The sequence below is a fragment of the Coptis chinensis genome, chromosome 2 (genome assembly GCF_015680905.1).
Source record: "Coptis chinensis isolate HL-2020 chromosome 2, ASM1568090v1, whole genome shotgun sequence".
In the NCBI taxonomy this organism is placed as follows: domain Eukaryota; kingdom Viridiplantae; phylum Streptophyta; class Magnoliopsida; order Ranunculales; family Ranunculaceae; genus Coptis; species Coptis chinensis.
Window position 1 is genome coordinate 85,820,202 of NC_141457.1, and position 10,772 is coordinate 85,830,973.

The following is a 10,772-nucleotide window of genomic DNA, read 5'->3' on the forward strand; positions in this document are numbered from 1 at the left end:
AAATCAGTGACTGGACAGTCAAACGTGTCCTAATAGATCCAGACAATTCGTATGACATCTTGTTCTATCATACCATCAAAAATATGAACTTGCCCATATCGGTCTTCATAGATCCAATAGCCCCTCTCTATGGATTCAATAGCTCTTGTGCCAACCCAATTGGAGACATCATACTCCCTGTCTCTGTTGGATCTAGCATTACACCATAAGGGCCATTTTGTAACAGAGCAAAAATTTTATTTGTAACGAATATATCCGTTACTACCTTTCTAACGGACATAACTGTGAGGTTTGTTGGTATCCGTTAGTATATTTCAATTGATTTTTCTAATTATTATCAAACAACTTTGGTAAAAATTGTGCTAGTTAGCAAACAACTAAAATAATGACTAGAAGGGTATATTCAAAACTAACGAACAACATTAAATTAAATAGAAAGGAATTGTGCCCGATGATTTCCCATTCTCATCTCTCTCTTCAAGCCTCTATCGAACACTTCCTCAGTCTCCTCTGTCAAACCCTCGTCGACGAAGAAGGAAATAAACCAGGTACGTGTTTTTTCTTTTCTTCTACCCAAACCCCATCTAGCGAATTTCTACGGGGGTTTTTTTTTTTTTTTTAATTGTGCTCCATGATCGAACTATTCAAGTTAGTTTTATTTGGTTCACTTGCTGATAAATTTGGGGAAATTAAGTTTTGTATTGAAATTGTAAGATTGGACTCTAAATTTACGCTTCTCGATCAATTGGGATATTTCGTTGGTTTGGGGTTCTGTTGGCTAATAAACAATCAAAAGAATTTTGGTATTAATTAAATAGTTTCTGTTTATCTAAGATCCAGTTTTCTTTATAAACTGTTTATGTTTTTGTTTGATTTCCTAGGTTGTGACTACTACATAGCTTTTTCTCTCTTCCTTTGACGGACACGCAGGTTATCGAATTTTGGTTACTTATTATTTTTTTTACTAGTTTTTTTTCCAGTGAATTAAATCTTCAGATAATGGGTTGGTTTATTCCTTATTCATTTTTGTTTTTGTCAAGTGAAAAGCTTTGCCACATTGAACCTTTACAGTGTTGTTATGGAACATGCACGACATTCTCAGATTGATGAGAGCAACTCTTTGGAGTCTGGTTATTGTTTGGAGTTGAATTGGATTTTTGTTCAAGGTAGTATGATTGATGGTTTATTTGTTTTGTTTTTGGGGTTTAGGATATTGCGGTTGGTGACCTTCCTCCAACGCATCCTATTCGATTGGGGCTAGCACTGAATTACTGTGTTTTACTATGAGATACTGAATTCTTCTGAGAAAGCTTGTAGCATGGTGAAACAGGGTTGCTTACTATTTTGGATTCAGGATATTGATTGGTTCTAATATGATGGGTGTAGACACCCCATTTTTGCACCCTAGGCGTAATTTATTCATGATTTTACCTTGAATTAAATATGATCATATAAGGTGATTTGCTTTCTAGAGTCTTCATTTCTACATCAATCTTCTTTCTTTTCATCTTCTTTTAGTGTCTTTAGACTCTCCTCATCATGTTCTAGCTATGGCTGAAGTTTCATTGCTTTTTGAGTTTTGAGCTAAAAATGACCAAAATGCCCCTGTAACCCTTTGGAGCCCAAATCTCGTTTTTTCTACTCTTTCTTTGGATGAGATTATCTCATATTTTAATTCCCCTTAAAAAATCCTTCAAAATGAGTACAAGCTTGCCTAGGTTCCTTTTGGATTTCAGAAACCCTAATTTTGCCCTATCCCGTTTCAGCCCGTTGTGCGCACTGTTGAGTGCAACAATTTTTTGGAGTAAGATTTTGACCCAAGGGTATTTTTAAGAGTTCATAGACTTTCCTAATGGATTAATTAAATTTTTTTGTGAAGAAGAGCTTGCCTAATTTTGACCCGGTCAAAGGGAATTTGCAGTGTTCATAAAATGGTCAGAATGGGCCTTTTTGTGGATTTTGGACTTGTACTCGTGGGCTGTGGATCCAGCTCGAGTTGGACCTTTTCATTAGGTTTTCTAGCCCATTTTCAAGCCTCCAAAAACCTAGAGAATCTTCCTTAATTGTTTGATATGATTTGATCCCTAAAATCAAGAATATTCTAGAGAATATGCCATTTTGGAGCCATGTTTGGAAACCCTGGATTATGGGCTCATTGAGGACGTGTGGGGTTTGATTTTTTCCCTAATCCATCTAAAAGATCCAAAAACCAAGGGTCAAGATCGCACCCTTTATCCCACCTCTTGAATCAAGGGCCAGATTTAGGAGGTGCAACCAGAAAGAGATCAAGCCATTGGATTTTTCTTCATCAATACTCAGCCATTGGATCAAAATCTTTACCATATTTGAATCCATGCCCAAAAGCTATAAATATGGGTCTCATTCACCCACAAAAAACATCTGGAGCTAGGAATTCGGAGTTAATAATCTGGACCTAGCTATTCAGAGCTAACTAAATGTAGTTTTTTTTTCTTTTTTTTTTTTTTTTTTTTTTTTTCTTTTCTAGTTCATCATTCTAGAGTAGAATTTCTTTAGTTTAATCTGGAGTTAAAGGTAAAATTTTGACTTCGAGGTTTTTCTAATGAATTTCTTCGTGTTCTTCATTTTTAGTCTTTTTTTCCCCTTTTTTGATCTTGAGTAGAAGCTTCTTTTCACCAAAAGTTGTTTTTTTCTCAAATTACCTATTTCAATCCAAAAATCATAGTTGTCAATTCCAAATCAAGTTTATCATCATCATTTATCAACAATCAATTAAGATCATCAATCAATCAATCTACAATCAAGTATGAGACAACATTCCAAACAAGGTGACATCTTTCTTTTCTCTTTTATTTTAATTCGTATTGCATATTAGGATTATTTGTTTTTCTTAGTTTTACTATAGCATATAGTCATTTGCTTTTAAATAATTTAGTGAAGATCATCCAACTTGGTAGATTAATTTTTCAAGCTTTCTTCGTTCACCTATCTTAATACATTACACCTCAATAGAAGTAAGGCTGGTTTTACTAGGCGAGCGTGGGTGCCTAACACCTTCCCACATCGTACCTTGACTACCGAACCCAATAATCATCTAGTTTCGAGGGCTAGTCCTTCACATAGGTTTTACTCAATTTTTCCTTAATAAAACTAGTGGCGACTCTAAAATTAATTACATAGACCTAGGTACACATTTTTGTGCGTACAATGGGTTTTTAGCATTTTTATGGATTTGGTATGTCATATGTGGTAACATAATTTGTAGGTAATATAATTAAATGAAGTAATTAGATTGTAATGAAAACATGCTTAGTCAGCTAACTAACACAACGTTTAATTCTTTACTTTTTTTCTTTGCTCGGTAATGAATGAAATTAATTCCTTGTTTGACGTCTAGATTTATACATGTCCTTCCACAAAGGATTTCTTGTGTAACTTAGTTATTGTGGTTAAAACTAAGGTATTGAGACTGAATTCCGCCTTTCACCAGGGATAGGGGGAAAGGGGAAGTGTTATAGCACTGTCGCCTTATAAAAATACTTACCAAAAAGTAGAAGGAAAAGAAAAGCTTAATTACCAGCTATTATAATGACTTGGTATTGAATTAGTAAGGAAATGATTTTCATTATGTATGTCTTCTTGATGAACTTGCTCAAGAATTATGTTTGGAGATAGTTGGCTCTGCGTTGTTGGAAGTTGGGAAGCTAGTAGTATTGCTCAGGTGAACGGGTGTTAAGGATCAAGGTTTATGTTTTACAAGAAAATTGATATTTCTATTTGTAAAAGTATGTAATTGTGCCATTTCTTTAGTTGTTTAGTCAATTAGTAAAGACTAAAGAGAACACTGAGCAATACTAAAAAGAAAAATAAAAATGAATGTCTGTTAATTTTGTCAATTCTTCCTTAGATGCGATTGTTTCTTTCGTGAAGGAGAACCTTAACGTAACTGATGAAGAGTAGGCCGGACTGCATAGAATTTGCAAGCACATTGGAGTTTGTCTAACTGACTTGTGTGATTTTCATGTTTTTCTTTTCTTTTAATTCCTTTTTCTTTTTGCTTGTTCACGTATTTGTGGTAAGTTTGTATAATCACGAATGAGTGTGCATTTGTATTACAAGCAAAGGGACTTGGAATCCATCTCGTACCAATAAAGCTTTCATGGTGCATTTTCTTCAGCAAATGCAGCAGTGAGTCGGATAGAGCAAGAGAAACAAATGTACGTTTACTTTCTTCATTATCTTAATTAACTAGAAATGTGAAATTTTGTTATTGAGTTATGGTAATCTTGCTTTTATGTGTCGCTGGTTTCAGTGGCACTGTAAGGGCGGTTGTTGCCAAGGAAAATATGAAACCAGTTGAAGTGATGACTACCACTGAGGTTTCTTGATTTTGGATATCAAGAAATATTCATCTCCCGGGAGGTACCATCTTTGAACTTATTTCTTGTTATTTGGCCTTGTTTTTTTGCTTATCTTTTTTCCGCTTTTCCTTTTTTTTTTCGCTAAAAGGTAATTGATTCAAAAAATATGAGGTTACAAGAAAAAAGAATATGAAGTGTGAGACCTGTATAGTATGGGTTTCATCATATGTGAACCCACCTATTACATCAAAAAGCTAGCTTATGAACCGGAAATAAGTAGTAAAATGGTTTTCTAAGTTCCTCACAAATGGAGGCTTATCATCCCACCATATACATTCTCCATTTTGTAAAGCAGCACCATGCCTCGCACAACTATCCGCTCCTAAATTTGTTTCTCTCCATGTAGATGATATATTGATCCATATTGCTTTCTCTCTTTGTTGCTTCCATTTTGATCTTACTCTCCAATGCACTTTATCCTGCTGGAATGCATGAACCACTGACATATCTTACAAATTCCATTTTTCTGCTTTTCCTCCCGATAGATAAATGGTATTCATTGACATATCTTACAAATTACATAAAGAAAAATTCTTATGGATGATCAGTAAGCAGTTAACCCCCCACCCCCAAAGAGTTTATGACTATTTAGTACCATGAACTTTCGCTTTTTTTCCTAAATGGTACCCGAACTTTATTTCTCGTCTATTCGTACCACGAAGTTTCAATTTAGTACCTCAGTTAATTTTCCATCCAATTCCGTCCAATTTCACTAACGGCGTTAGCACTATTCACACAACACTATTCCCGTGAACAGTGTTTTTTTTTTATTGTTCACGTGAATTTTCAAAAATCAAATTTTGAAAAACAAAAAACACTATTCACGTGAACAATTTTTTTTTGTGAGAATCTTAAAAATAAATTCTTTAATGAAAAATAATAAAAAACACTATTCACCGTGAACAGTGTTTTTAATATTCACGAGAACAGTTTTTTTTTTTTTAAGATTGATTAAAGATTATTCAAAAAAAAAAAAAAAAAAACTGCTCACGTGAATAGTGAAAACACTGTTCATGGTGAATAGTGTTTTTTATTATTTTCATTAAAGAATTTGTTTTTTAGATTCTTACAAAAAAAAAAAAAAAAAAAAAAAAACTGTTCATGCGAATAGCAAAAACACTGTTCACGTAAACAGTGAAAACACTGTTCACATGAATAGTGCTAACGCCGTTAGTGAAATTAGACGGAATTGGATGGAAAATTAATTGAGGTACTAAATTGAAACAAATTGAAACTTCGTGGTACGAATAGGCGAGAAACAAAGTTCGGATAAGTTCGTGGTACTAAATAGTCATAAACTCACCCCTAAAAGTGCAAAGAAATTACATGTAATAGTTACAGTAAATACCCCACTCAAGGAACTATAGCCAAAAGGACCCTATTTGTTTCTCGTTTAGTTAGACACATTCTTTAATGAAAGTGGGATGATAAGTGGCACCTATGCCACTATTGTCACACCCCAAATTTCCAGACAATATTTAAAACAATTATATTCAATTATCTGGAAACCCGGGGTGTGATATTTTGGTATCGGAGCCTAGGTTAGCCTAGAATGAGAAGGTCTAGGTGATCCTCGGATTGTGGTAATGGGTAGTAGGAGTGTTTTTGTGGTGTTAAGTTTTCTTGTTGTTTTCAAGTTTGTTTGTTCCCGTTTTGGATTTTGGTCTTTCATATTTTCGTATAAAGGAGTGTTTCTCAATACGTGATTTTAATTTACGTATGTCCACATGTAAGGTTATACATTATTGTATATGTGTATTCCTTTTAAGGTGTGTATACTTGGGTATACACTTATATCTAATTTCTAATATTTGTTTATCATGACCTTTTGGTGCAAGTTGTAAATGAAGTGTAATTAACCTTGCTGACATGTTTTAGATGATCACATAAAATTCAGTCATTGAGATATGATCAGTTAACTTAGAAGAATTATTACTTGGCATATGTTTGTTTGGTTAATCTACATTCTTTTCTAGAATCTCGGACGAGATTCATTTAAAAGGTGTATATTATAACAACCCAATTTTTTAAACAACATAAATTAAATTATTTGATTGAAAATAACTATTATATTATGAAGTCTAGCTTATTCTAGAATTTGTTTAGTTATTGTTGATTTTAAAAAAAATTCATATTTTTTTACTTGAATTGTTTGTTAGAACTTATGTGGGCATTTTATAATCATTTTTGGGCTTGAAAACATTGTTAAAATGTATTCATTCATATAGGTATGGACCTTGGGTGTTTTTAGACCCATTAGAGGGCCATATGTTAACTTAAACAGACTTAAAACTGGGAATAAAGAAGAGCTGCGAATTTTTTATTCCCAGTTTTAAGTCTGTTTAAGTTAACATATGGGCCTCTAATGGGTCTAAAAACACCCAAAGTCCATACCTATATGAATGAGTACATTTTAACAATGTTTTCAAGCCCAAAATGATTATAAAATGCCCACATAAGTTCTAACAAACAATTCAAATAAAAACATTAACTTTTTTAAAAATCAATAATAGCTAAATAAATTCTAGAATAAGCTAGACTTCATAATATAATAATTATTTTCAATCAAATAATTTAATTTATGTTGTTTAAAAATTGGGGTTGTTATAACTATGCTGATCCATACTGTCCTGTTTAATTTAAAAGGGTCAGTTAAGCTCGTGGCATATGCAATCTTTATACCAAGCAAACAAAAATTGTAATCTTTATACATCTAACTTTGATGATGACTTTGTTTGACGTGAAGACATTTGGATGGACACCTCCGGAAGCTAAGTTGCATATGGTATCTGATTACTTCAGTGAATCTGAGGTGGGTCTTCATTCCTGACTGGAAATTTCTCTCTTTTCTACTTGTTAAGCTATAATTTTTCCCTGTTTTTTTAAGCTATATTAGTTCTATCAATCAAAGAAAAACAAAAATTATAGTTACTTTTTTCTGGTTGACCTTGTTTCTCGTCTGACATTTTTCTTGTTGGAATCGCAGTGGAAGGTTATTGTAGAGGTGCTTGGATCAAACCCAAGACATATCTCCGAGATTTACACACTGAAGCAAAGTAGCTACTACGTCCAGTAAGCACCAATCTTATTTTTATCTTATATCAATTTCTATGAGTTTATTTTTTCTTCAATGTGTAATTATCCGAGCGGCCAATTTTTAAGTTGCATTAAAAAAGTATGATGGGTTGAGCTGCTCCTTTTTAATGGTGCATAGCTATATAAAGATATCCCTATATCTATTGATCCATGATAAAATTCTTAGGCACAGGCTGTGTTCACTTTAGTATCTCCCTCTTTTATTAATCTGTTGCTCAGGGTTGCACATGTTTTGTACGTTCGAGTGTGTATCCTGGGTCATATATGAAGGGGTCAGTCCTCCAAATCATTAGTTCTAGGGGTATTGAAAAAAAAAGGTTTATATTTGGGTTTCTCACTCCTATCGTATCTGTCCATAAAGATCTAAATATTGGAAAGTCGAACTTTGAGGTGATGTTATCAGGTCTTGTATGAAACCATTTCTTCTCTGACTGATTGGTCGATTGATTTCTGTATATCATACTTTTTATCGTGCGTTAGACTCGGTGCTTAAACTTTGATACTTTCTTCCTGTCTCATTAGCATAAATCATTTTCAATTGACCCTTGGTCTTCTTGGTCTTCTGAAGATGGCCATCTGCCCCCTGAGCCACGTCAGTACAATCCAACAAATATAATGGGACAGGAATTCTTGGGCAAGTAGGTCAGGACGTTGATTTCTAGCGTTATCGCTGTTTACTTGTTTTTTTCTTATTTTTGAAGAGATTCTGCACCTAATGCATTTAGAGATGCAGGTTTACTAGGAATGCGAGTATGGTGGCTTCAGGTGTGGCAAGGAACATGCAACAAGTGGGGAAATATGTCAAAGACAATCTTGATGATGCACTATACCCATACTGAAGACAACCCAAATAGCATGTAACAAGTGTGTCATCTCATTTTTCGTTAATTTGTAGCAACAATGGTGTTCTTTTGTCCATTTTTTCTTTGTAATAATGCTCTAGCACTTTGCTTAATTTCCTCCATCTAAGTTAAGAAATAAATGAGATGCATGAAATCGCCTTGTTTTCAAGCTTTAACTTTTATCTTGTTTTCAAGCTACTAACGAGATGCAGGTTTGCTGATGCTTGAGGATGAGGTTTCCCTCATTGTTTTAGGAACAAAATGAAAAACTGATAATGCAAATTGTAATTGGGGTTTTTGCTTCTAGTGATTTTTGGTATGAGATATTAAGGATGAATATGGTAGAACAGACACCATCATGATACATTTCAGTCTGGTTAGTGTTCAGGTGTTAGGCATTTCCGAGAATAAATCAAAGACACTCGTATGTTCTTATTTGGTCTTATGAATTATATTTTGTTAATTTGGCTTCCTTCATTTTTGTTTGCAAGCTTTCAATTTTGCTAGATTGGAATAAGTCTTGTTTCCAACCTTTTTTTTTCCTGTGTTGAAAAGAACCTTTTTTGTTATTCATTTGTTGATTAAGTTTGTAGAATGTGATATTTATATCATATTTGCTAGAATTAGATGTGAATGGTGGACATTATTTGACCCAGGATTTTTTTTTAGTGGCTACAGTTTACTAACGGATATTTCCGTTACAAACAATAGTTAGTAAATAGCACATCCAGTACTAACGGATATATCCATTAGAAATGACAAATTTAATCAGGCTATCAACAGTTGGCTATCTGTGACAAAGAATTTTAGTAACGGATATAACCGTTACTAAAATTATTATCAGTAACGGTTATATCCATTACTAAATTTGGCCTAAGTGAGAGTGACGCCCCAAAACTAACGGATATAACTGTTAGTAAAAATATAAGTAACATATACAACCGTTAGTAAATGCCTTTTCTGGTGTAGTGTAGGGAGGACAAAGTCTGCTTCAACACGTATTTCAGCGTTCTGGACATCCACTCGTCCTACAATGCCATCCTAGGACATCGCTGGATCCATCAAATGCAAGCTATACCATCAACACTCCATCAGGTACTCCATTTTCCAAGCCCCAGAGGTATGATGGAGCTTCGCAGCAACCAACTTAAGGCTTACCACTGCAATCAGATCCTCTCAGCGAACAAGTCCGCTGGGCCTTCTACCCGAACCACCAGCGAGCCCACCAGCTACACGATGGCCAAAGATTTAATTGCTGAGGTCAAATCTAAAAAGCCAAAGGAGAACATTGGGAGCTTTAGCAAAAAAGTCACTCCAACAGTCAGGACCCCAGAGGTCGCCCCAATTCCTGTTACTCCATCAGTCAGGACCCCAGAGGTCGCCCCAGCTCTTGTTACTCCACCAGTCAGGACCCCAGAGGTCTCCCCAGTTCCCGTTAATCCACCAGTCATGATCCCAGAGGTCGCACTAGCCCCTGTTATCATGACCACAGAGGTCGCATCAACCCCTGTTGTCGTAACCATAGAGGTCGCTCCAACTTCCATGGCCAAGATCCCCACTCCTCAGATCGATAAAGCATCACCCGCGACTAGCTCCACGGAGGTCGCTTCGGATTCTAACTCAACAGTTCCAACTTAAGAAAAGGAGCGAGTGAACCTAGGGACTAAAGATGATCCCAAGTTTGTCTATGTAGGGGCTAACCTTGACCCCACACTCAAAGCACAACTTGTAAACTTTTTGTCATTGAATAAAGATGTTTTTGCTTGGTCGACATCGATGTGCCTGGTATAGATTCTAGTGTTGCATGTCATAGATTAAACATCAACCCTAATGCTAAACTAGTTGGGCAGCGACCTAAGAAGCTATCCCTAAGATTTCAAAAAGCAATCAAGGATGAGATCGACAAACTCAAACAAGTCGGCTTCATCTGGAAGGTCGATTACCCAGAGTGGATCGCTAACATAGTAGCAGTCCCAAAAAAGAACGACACAGTTGGCCTCTGCGTCGACTTCACCAATGTCAACCAGGAAACACCTAAAGATAGTTTCTCCTTACCTAGAATTGACCGACTTGTGGACCAGACCTGTGGCCATAAGTTCTTGTCATTTATGGATGTATATAGTGGGTACAACCAGATCCCACTCACTGAAGAAGATCAAGAGAAAACTGCATTCATCACATAACAGGGAATCTACTGCTACAACGTCCTCCCATTCGGCCTCAAGAACGCAGGAGTAACCTACCAACGACTCATCATTAACATGTTCCAGGACATGTTGGGGGACACTATGGAAGTCTATATCGATGAAATGGTGGTTAAGAGCAAGAAAACGGTTGACCACCTCACTCACCTTGAGCAGGCGTTCTCCAGATTAAGCCGAACTCAGATGAAGCTAAATCCCGAAAATTGCCTTTTTAGAGTGTCCTCCGGGAA

The 10,772-nt window shown here is 35.5% G+C and overlaps 1 long non-coding RNA gene across 2 annotated transcripts; it reads left to right on the forward strand.

The window, feature by feature from the left end:
- The first annotated feature begins 6,991 nt into the window (after positions 1-6,991).
- Positions 6,992-8,518, forward strand: LOC147518523 (uncharacterized). 2 transcript variants are annotated; one of them, XR_015214076.1, is made up of 4 exons: positions 6,992-7,212; positions 7,387-7,472; positions 8,065-8,134; positions 8,230-8,518. It is a non-coding gene; the product is annotated as an uncharacterized LOC147518523 (long non-coding RNA). The 2 variants fall into 2 exon arrangements; XR_015214075.1 differs by having other exon boundaries at positions 7,018-7,212; positions 8,065-8,138.
- Positions 8,519-10,772: the final 2,254 nt, after the last annotated feature.